The sequence below is a fragment of the Platalea leucorodia genome (genome assembly GCF_965183815.1).
Source record: "Platalea leucorodia genome assembly, chromosome: W".
NCBI classification, from domain to species: Eukaryota; Metazoa; Chordata; class Aves; order Pelecaniformes; family Threskiornithidae; genus Platalea; species Platalea leucorodia.
Genome location: NC_138859.1, coordinates 39,856,569 through 39,867,585, shown reverse-complemented (window position 1 = coordinate 39,867,585; position 11,017 = coordinate 39,856,569).

The window sequence follows — 11,017 nt, the reverse complement described above, 5'->3', positions numbered from 1 at the left end:
TGCCAAGATGGTCCCTTTTATTGGTCTGTTAGCTCTTCTTCAAGGCTAGAGCCATTAGTTTTCCACAGTTCATTACTTATACAAACACTTTCATATCTTTTAGCTCTCTCCCAAATTCCTTTCCCAAGGCACAAGTGGTTAGTAGTTTTGCTAATTGGAAAATTACTGTTTCTGCTTAGCTTTAGAAACTATTTACAACAGCATGTTGGTTTGCATGGTACATTCTGCGTATGCATGCACCATGTGTGCACTATGTGTGGGTGCATGCAGCGTCTGTGAGCACTCTACATCTGCGTACATGATACCCTAGCTAGTATGCCTATAGTGTTGGTTATAAAAAAGGCCTGACACGGGCACTTACCCAGTGGTAAACAGTGAGGGACCTCTGAAATAGAAGTTCTGTGATAAGAAACAAATCTTATTATTTTCCAAGATTTTAATTAATACAGTTTCTATGTGCACTGGTAAATTAGGTATGTAAGAAAGCCTATTAAAAAGCATGAAATAGGAGCTATATCTTATGGGCTGGTGAGAGAGTGAGCAAGACAGTGCAGGGTTCTTTCTGGTCTCAATAAGAAAGGACGCTAGCAGCGGCAGTTGTTGCCACGTGCTGAGAGGAGTGCGAGGCTTGCCAGGTCCCCGGGGGTGTCTGAGGGGATTTCTGGGCCCCCCGACACCCTTGGGCTGTGTGTGTGGCGGGACCAGCCAGCAGGTGACAGGTGTTGCGAGAGGGGCGGGCGAGAGTTGGGTGGGGCCGACAGTCCCCGCGGGCAGTTCAAACCGCGGGAAGCTGCATATAACCGGCCCCTAGGGAGCACCAGTGACCAAGGTGTGCAAATAGGGAGTGGTATTGGCATTTTCTGCGAGAAGGGCTGCTGCCTGCTCTGCTCACCTGTAGGCTTAGGATGCAGCCCTGACGGTCACCCCAGCTAGCTGTTGACTGTGCAAACCTACCCAGCAGCTTGAGGTCTCCAGGGAACCAGAATTAGAAGGATTACATCTTTATAAATAAGTGGGCCATTTTTTTTTTTTTTTCAGAACTACAAGGAGACTGTGACCTGCTGAGAGAAAATGGTGTCCACTTGCCACAACTGCAAGGCTGAGGCTGAAACCCAAACAGAAACACTACAGCCTAGCTATGCTGATGTCTCCACCCAAACAGACCTCCCAAGGACTGAAATAACTGTCCAGACCTCAGGTTGCATGGAGCTCCAGCACCTGGAAATCCCCCTAGCACCTGAAGGCAGAGGTGGATGTCATAGCTGCATTTGTGCCCAGCTAGAAGAACTCTTCAAACAAGTAGCTATATTACAAGAGGAGCTCAACAGGCAGCACAGTATCCGGGAATGTGAGTGGGAGATTGATACATGGTATTGTGCGCTGTCCCAGGGTGAGTGACAGCCCTGCCTTAAGGCTATGCAAGGGGAATGTAAGCCTGAATTCAACCTTGTGCTGACTGACACAAGTAACTCACGAGGTGAAGGAGACTGGACACTTGTCTCTGCTCAGGGCAGAATGAAGAACCTTCCTCCTTCCCCTAAAGTGCCCCTGCATAACAGAGACGATGCTCTGGGGGTTGGAGAATGAAGAGCATGTGAGTAACAAACAGGATCCAGGAGAAGCTGACCATACAAAGTTGATCCAACTGCCCACCCACTTTAGAACCAGTGCCACCAGAAAAGCATGTAAAGAATTAGTAATTGGAGATTCCTTACTGAGAGGCACCAAAGCACCCATTTGCTATCCAGACAATTTCTCTAGAGAAGTTTGCTGCATTCACGATGTCACTGAGAGGCTGCCGAGCCTGGTGAACCCTACAGATTATCATCATCTGCTCCTATTCTACATAGGGTCCAATGATACTGCAACAAGGCAACTTAGAATCATCAAAAGAGACTATATGTCCCTTGGAGCAATGTTAAAAGGATCAGGAGCACAGGTGGTGTTCTCCTCTATCCTCCCAGTCAGAGGAAGGGGTTCAGGAAAGAGGAGATGAATTGAACAGGTGAATGCCTGGCTGAGTGGCTGGTGCCGTACTCAAGGTTTTGGCTTCTGTGATCATGAATCTACCTTGGAGAAGCCAGGTCTGTTGGGAGCTTATGGGATTCACCTGACCAAGTGGGGCAAGAAGGTCTTCACCAACAAGCTGGCCAGGCTTATAAGGAGAGCTTTAAACTAAACTTAGTGAGGGAAGGGGATGGAGTTTTGAGGAACAGAGAAGAGCCAGAGGTTGCTGATGTATTAGGAACCAACAGGGAAACAGCTGTGAAATGTCTCAAAGGAATTAGGTTGTGTTCCTCTAAAAAGGTGACAAGGTCTACAGCCCAGCTGAAATGCGTCTATACCAATGCACACAGCATGGGTAACAAGCAGGAGGAGCTGGAAGCCACTGTGCAGCTAGAAAGCTACGATCTAATCATTGTCACTGAAACATGGTGGGATGAATTGCACGACTGGAGCACTGCAATTGATGGCTATAAACTGCTCAGAAGGGACAGGCAAGGAAGGAGGGGTGGGAGGGTTGCCCTCTATGTAAAAGAATGGATTGACTGCACAGATTTGTCTTTGAAAAACAGCGATGAACAGGTTGAGAGCTTATGGGTAAAAATTAGGGGCCAAGCCAACAAAGGAAACCTCATGGTTTGTCTTTAGCACTTATGTTCAAGGGGTGTGTGTGAGGGTGGGGTGTCCTGCAGGATGGCACCGAAACTGTCACCTGACTCATCCCTGTGCCCAAATTGTGTATAAGGATTATACATGCATAATCTCAGGAATACTCACAACTCAAACATATCCTGCTGGCTATGAAACTGTTAAGGGATGTTAGGAATGGCCACCTCTTCTAGCAGCTCCACCCCAGGACTCCTCCTGCCCGGCTGCTGGAGACTGGCCTGGTGCCTGGGGACTCCGGGTCTCTGATCAGACTGAGGGATGCAATTGCCACTTTCCCAGTTGCAGGCTCAACCAGTAGCAAAGCTGAGCACATATCCCAGAGATAGATACACACACAGGACATTGACATGGCCGGTTACACAGACTGCCACAGACAAAGTGCTGTTGTCAACAGCACCTACATATAGGATTCACATAAAACGTAAACACAGACAGCCAAGTCCCCTTCCTCCTCTTCGGCTAGTAAGGATACAAGTTCACTAGTGAAAGCACACATGCAACACTCCCTAGATTCACAAGCACGTGCACATTCGTGGATCCCCTGAAAACTGGCACAGACCCTTCTGTCCTCTCAGTACCCCTGCCTGGATCCTGGCTCTCTTTTCTGCAACCTTCACCACTGTGGGGGTCATTAGAAGCACTTGGCAGGAATCAGCCCAGCATGGTGATAGAGCATGTTTTTGTTTAAACTCCTTTACAAGGACACAATCTCCAGGTTTCAGGTTGTGGCATGGCACACCAGTTGGTACAATAAACTAATCCTGGACCTGAGAAGACACTAGTTTGGCAATATTGGATAGCTCAATACAATAGGTGGAGGTAAACAAAAATTGTGAATCAGGGTGTATGGGGATAACCCTTGGTCTCCTGGTTCCCTCCATTATTTCTTCCTTATGTACTTTATATTGTTCAGGTTCCTTATGATTAACAGCTTCCTCTGTCTTCAGATTATAATCCTCCAAATCTGGATCTACTTGTAACCCTGCACCACCTGGGGTATAAGGTGGGATGTCTGGCTTCACAGGAGGATTGGGATATGGGGGTAGGACTGGTGCAGTAGCACCAGGTAGTAAGCTTGGGTAGATTTAGGTGCTGCAGCTACAGTTTTAGAAGGATCCTTACTTTCATTTTCACCTAATTTCATCTTTTCAATTTGTTCTTTTAATTTTTGCATTAATATCCTGTAAGATAGCTACAATAGATTTCTGCTGGTGGTGGTTTTCCTCCTTATCCCACAAAAATCAAGCATCCTTTTTTTTCAGTTTATTATCCTTGAGGGAAGTTAATTTAGCCAGGTCAAAGGTTCTCCAGTCTGGAAACTGCAGTTCTGGTTTGGCATAAGTACAACCATTCCACTGGTCGGCAAGTTGGACCCATTGCCTGCCCTCATTTTTTCCCAGTCATGCACCATAATTGTGGCACACGGAGCCTAATGGGCTTTCAGGATCCAGACAGGAAGAACCATGACCCATTTTCCCAATTTGTTTTTGACTTTTCTCAGTGAGGGAGTACAAAGCTAAGGCCTATGCACAGCAAAGGGATAGAAAGAATAGTTCAGACATCCCTGAGAAGACAGAGCTTTGACTTGATCCCCTCAAAGCGAAAAGCTTTCAGAGCCTACTCACATTCGGCTTCTGGACCCTTATAAAACTGAGGGACCATGAAGCTAAGGCCTGTACACAGCAAAAGGATAGAAGGAAAGGTTTGGGTGTCCCTGAGAAGACAGAGCTTCAACTTTATTCCCCCTTTGACTTTATTCAGTCTGTTCCTGAAGGACTGTACCCCATGGAAAGGACCCACGTTGGAGCAGGTTGCATGTGAAGGACTGTATGCCATGGGAGGGACTTCACGCTGGAGCAGGGGAAAAGGGTGAGGAAGAAGGAGTGGCAAAGACTAAGTGTTATGAACTGACCACAACCCCCATTCCGCATCCCCCCTGCACCGCTTAGGGCAGGGAGGAAGGAGGTAGAAGAGTCAGGAGTGAAGGGGTGAAGTTGAGCCTAGGAAGACGGGTGGGGGTGTAGGGAAGGTGTTTTTAGTTTTGTCTTTGTTTCTCACCATCTTTTTCTATTTTAATTGGAAATTATTGGTTTTAATAATTATTATAATAATTGGTTTTATTTTTGTAAATCATAGCAACGATTACAGGACAGAGGATGGATCAACAACAGGAACTGTGAATCTCTTGGAATGTCTGCTGTTTTGAGTTTTCAAAATCTTTTGAATGATTAATGCAATGCTATTTGAATAACTAGCAATTTTCTTTGGCTGAAACCCTATTTGGTATCAGTACAACTAAATGATGACTTCAAATGATAATTACCAAATTGCATTGTTGCTGGTTCATAATTGCATGTTTGTGTGTTGAGAGAGGGAGAAAATAAATTTTGTGTCACTGACCACATCAGAAGAATTGTTATTCTGAGTTCAGAGGTGGTTGGTTTAGACTTGAATTCAGCTTTTCCTTTGAAAATATGCTTTTGTCTTCATGGAGAAGAACATGTTGTTTCTTAATTAGGTTTTGGTCTATTTTGTCCCCAGTACTTATCTGCTTGTCAAGGATATTTACAAAGACTGCCACAATCTAATATGAAAAATTTCTCATTAATTTCTAATTAATTCGTAGGATTGCTGCAATTAGAATTCACTTCTAACTTACAGTAAGTTTATGATGGTTCAGCTTTTACTTAAGGCTCGGGTGAAACATACTGTTTGGTCTTAATCCAATTAAATGTGTTCCACGGGATTTCTTCTAATGACTCATTCATAGCCCTACTGAATTGAAAAGGGTATGTGTAAATCAACACTGAACTTAAACTGCAAGACTTTTGACTTCTTATCTGTACTGGTTTTGGCTGGGATAGAGTTAATTTTCTTCATAGTAGCTGGTATGAGGCTATGTTTTGGATTTGTGACCAAAACAGCGTTGATAACACACTGATATTTTAGTTATTGCTGAGCAGTGCTTACATAGCGTCAAGGCCTTTTCTGCTCCTCACGCTGCCCTGCCTGCGAGTAGGCTGGGGGTGCACAAGAAGTTGGGAGTGGACACAGCCGGGACAGCTGACCCCAACTGACCAAAGGGATATTCCATGCCATATGATGTCATGCTCAGCAATAAAAGCTGGGGGAAGAAGGAGGAAGGGGGGGACATTTGGAGTGATGGCGTTTGTCTTCCCAAGTAACCGTTACGTGTGATGGAGCCCTGCTTTCCTGGGGATGGCCCTAAACACCTGCCTGCCGATGGGAAGTAGTGAATTAATTCCTTGTTTTGCTTTGCTTGCATGTGCAACTTTTGCTTTACTTATTAAACTGTCTTTATCTCAACCCACAAGTTTTCACACTTTTGCCCTTCCAATTCTGTTCCCCATCCCACTGCAGGGGGAGTGAGCGAGCAGCTGTGTGGTGCTTAGCTGCCTACAGGGGTAAAACCACAACATTATCTTACTTCTAAATTGGTACCATGCAACATCTTTATATTCTAGTCATATAAAGAAACAGCTCCTCTTTTTTTCCTTATTTCTCTTCTCTAATGAGGTGTCGTGGTTTAACCCCAGCCAGCAACTAAGCACCACACAGCCGCTCGCTCACTCCCCCCCGGTGGGATGGGGGAGAGAATCGGAAGAGTAAAAGTGAGAAAACTCATGGGTTGAGATAAAGACAGTTTAATAGGTAAAGCAAAAGCCACACGCACAAGCAAAGCAAAGCAAGGAATTCATTCACTACTTCCCATCGGCAGGCAGGTGTTCAGCCATCTCCAGGAAAGCAGGGCTCCATCACGCGTAACGGTTACTTGGGAAGACAAACGCCATCACACCCAATGTCCCCCCCTTCCTTCTTCTTCCCCCAGCTTATATACTGAGCATGATGTCATATGGTATGGAATAGCCCTTTGGCCAGTCTGGGTCAGCTGTCCTAGCTATGCTCCCTCCCAGCTTCTTGTGCACCTGGCAGAGCACAAGAAGCTAAAAAGTCCTTGACTAGTGTAAACTCTACTCAGCAAGAACCAAAACATCAGTGTCTTATCAACATTATTCTCATCCTAAATCCAAAACACAGCACTCTACCAGCTACTAAGAAGAAAATTAACTCTATCCCAGCTGAAACCAGGACAGTATCCACCCCTTATTCCATACCATTCACGTCATGCTCAGGTCCCACATTATCCAATACATCCTCATTAACCACCACCCCACTTATTCTATGGACCACTCCTGTAAAATGTCTGTAAAATGTCCATAAACATCCACAAATGTCCACATAATGTCCATTGGGTTCATTTAGTCCGTGACTGGGCTCCATCGGTGATGGTGATCACTCAGGACAGGAGAGGTGGTGTGTTGCGTGGAGTTATTGGGCACCAAAGCCAGCTCAGGTCGGGTCACTGCTGCACTTGCACTGCTTCTTGTAAGGCTTCTCCTCCATTTGTTCAGGTGGTTCCTGCTACGGTAGTTCCTATAACATGCAACTCAGATCATGGGTTACAACAATTTAAAGGTATTTCCATTACAATCTCCACCCCTGGCCACTTTGGGCCAGGATTAACATTGCAATGAACTCCTCCCCTTGCTCCTAGCCTGGCTAGCAACAAGGGGTTCCTGTTATAGTAATTCTCATAACATGCAACTCAAATCCTGGGTTACAACAATTTAAAGGTATTTCCATTACAATCTCCACCCCTGGCCCCTTTGGACCAGACCATTGGGTTTAACACTGCAATGGACTCCTCCCCTTGCCCCTGCTTCGGCTTGGACTTATCCACAGACTGTAGTCCCTTAGGGGTTTACCTGCTCCAAGCGGAGCCTTGTCTATGAGCCACAGTCTCTCCAGGGGTATACCTGCTGTGGCATGGATTTATCCACAGCCACAGTCACTTAGAGGTGCACCTGTTCCCACATGACCTTCTCCATGGGCCACAATGCTTTCAGAGATATACCTGCTCCAGCGTGGCCTTGCCCGCAGCCACAGTCTCTTCAGAAGTAAACTTGCTCCACCATGGCCTTACCCGCAGCCACAGTCTCTTCAGAAGTAAACTTGCTCCACCATGGCCTTACCCATGGCCACACGCTTTGAGGTGCTCCAGCATGACTTCATGCACAGCCACTGATGCTTCAAGGTGTACCTGCTGCAGCACGGACTTATCCACAGCCACAGATGCTTCGAGGTGTACCCTCTCCAGCGTGGACTTATCCTTGGGCCACAATCCCTTCAAGAAGTATACCTGCTGTGGCACAGACATAACCATGGCCACAGACTCTTCGAGACATACCTGCTCTGGTATGGGCTTATCCACGTCCACAGGCGCTTTGGGGTGTCCTGCTCCCACATGGACTCATCCACAGGTCACAGTCCCTTTGACTCGAGTTCACACTGGAGTTCCAGCCTGTCCAGTACAGCAGTGCAGAAACAGCAGCGATGCCCTGGCCATCTGCCAGCCCAGGGCATGGCCGTTGTTGTTATCAAAATGTTCCCAGGCACAGCACAGTAAGATGATAAGCAGTTCAGCAAGTAGCAAAAGCAAAAAGCAGCCACTAACGAGCACTATACTCTAACATACAGTAAGGCAAGCAAGCCCCATGGCAAGTACAGAAGCCTGCTGATTAATACCTAAACAGCAGTAACAGCTATAAATTCAATCTAGCACATTCCAATTAAATCTGTCATTATCTCGAACCCTTCGAGCCCCACGTTGGGCGCCAAAAAGGACTGTCGTGGTTTAACCCCAGCCAGCAACTAAGCACCACACAGCCGCTCGCTCACTCCCCCCCGGTGGGATGGGGGAGAGAATCGGAAGAGTAAAAGTGAGAAAACTCATGGGTTGAGATAAAGACAGTTTAATAGGTAAAGCAAAAGCCACACGCACAAGCAAAGCAAAGCAAGGAATTCATTCACTACTTCCCGTCGGCAGGCAGGTGTTCAGCCATCTCCAGGAAAGCAGGGCTCCATCACGCGTAACGGTTACTTGGGAAGACAAACGCCATCACACCCAATGTCCCCCCCTTCCTTCTTCTTCCCCCAGCTTATATACTGAGCATGATGTCATATGGTATGGAATAGCCCTTTGGCCAGTCTGGGTCAGCTGTCCTAGCTATGCTCCCTCCCAGCTTCTTGTGCACCTGGCAGAGCACAAGAAGCTAAAAAGTCCTTGACTGGTGTAAACTCTACTCAGCAAGAACCAAAACATCAGTGTCTTATCAACATTATTCTCATCCTAAATCCAAAACACAGCACTCTACCAGCTACTAAGAAGAAAATTAACTCTATCCCAGCTGAAACCAGGACATGAGGTCATACCAAAGAATGCAGGTCACACATACAGGATGGGAGGAAAGAGTGTACTTCTGGACAACCAACTACATACGTATTCCTGGTATAACATAATAGCTAAACAAGTTATGATGCCATAAACTAATGTAGGAACTTACGGGGTTCAGCTACTGTGAAGCATCTGCTTCTGTGCATGCCCTTGTCTTTCGGTAAATACAAGCTCAATTGCCCCTTAATGAGAGAGCATTTCCATAGCAAGTCATCTCACTTTACCATGGGAGGTAGAAGGAGTTATACCAGTGCAGATATGAAGAACACATAATCTGTTAATTCAGAGTCCTTCTTACCTTATTTACTTGTTTGTGTGGCCATATCCAACAGTGATCTTTGTATATATAGCAGAGGAATATCAAATAGAAGAGAGAAGATATGTTACTGTCTGTAACTTGTTTGGAGGACCACTGTGACTGTTCACTCAACTCCTGCTTAGATTTTGGCTAACCCAGCTAAGGCCTGATGTATGCTGGGAGCAGCGCCACTAGGTCAAAGGGAGAGCATCACATAGGCAGGACTGGTGGCCAGGAACAGCTAAAGAGCCATTATGCAGCCATTATCACCTGCAGCTTGCTGTGTCCTGCAGCCATTATCTTTTGTCTGGCAGTTTCCTCAGTTTGTTCCACTAACTTACGGAAATGGTATAGACCAAACCTCCAAGCTGGAGGGTATAAAACATCAGCTTACCCAAAAAACTTTTGAAGTGGATCCAACAGCAGCTGGACTGCTGAGGCTTTTGTGTTTCCTGGTGCGATACAGGGGACGTCCGCACCATGACAGAGGAGGACGGATGAGCACTCTCACTGTCGGCTAGGTAACTAATTCTTTTCTTTTGCTCATAGGTGCACGATATTAAGAGTTACGGGTTATAAGTTATGAAAGCTTATGACTTGACTGGTGAATAAGTGAATTCACGTGATAGACTAGTGTGGGCAAAAGGGGATTGAGCCCGTTTGTTGTGTTTGTTTACTATATTTCTTAATGAGCTCATGAAATAAAGTTTAAATCACAGAGTACATTGTCCTGTAAATTTGAGAGATCCGAACGGACCTTGAGATATCGTTTGATAGATGGTTTAAATTGTCCCAGTTGAAGAATTTCTTAATCTTATTTTTCCTAACAACTTAATACAATCTATTCAGCCATAAGAAGAGTTAGCATGAGAAGGATTTGGACAGATTTCTTCAAAGAAGAGTTATTCTCTGGCTAGAAAAGGAAATGTGCAAGAAGCTGTAAGGTATGTTTTCTCTTTCCCATTTTGAAGGAGCTTGGTTATAATCAAACATCTTTTCTTTCTTTGTGCTTTATGCTTGTGTCAGTGTTATGTATTTACTCATACAGGAAGGGCTGCCTCTTGGCTTTCAGAGGTCCATGTTATCACATAATCTGTTTCCACTGAAATGATTCACAGAATTCCTATTGACTTCAGCACTGCTGGGCCAAACTAATAGAGGAGTGCGTATCTACACTATCAGGCTGAACAGCCATGCTGCGTTCGAGGGGTTGTTGTTTCCATCCCCTGTACTAAATCTGTTTTTCCTTCTGTTTAGATTAGGTTATGAATTCTAGGTATTGTCATGACTGTAGGGTCTTGTAACGGGGAGCAGATAAGTTCTTGTGACAGTGTTGTTCTTAAACTGGGAAGAAATTCCAACAGTTGATGATTTCAACATCTGGGTTTTTTTGTACAGCATGCCATGTTTTGCATGTATGGGATTTTTTGGATGTTTGAATAAAATATCGACTTCTCTTCTGCTTAGTGATGCCTGTTTATTCTTTTGGTTATAACAAGAATAAGGGTTACCATTGACCATTTTAGAATGTTACTCAATCAGTTGGCTTCTGTGTCTGCTGAACATGTTAATGTGTTATAGTAAAAAAAAAAAACCCCAAAACCCAAATCAAAAATCCAACAAAAAACCCCCAGACATCTCAAGAAAAATGTTTAATAAAAGGTAGTACTCTGTGCTTTTAAATGAGAAAGCCTTTGTTATAAAAAAATAGGATATGTGTGAAGTACTCT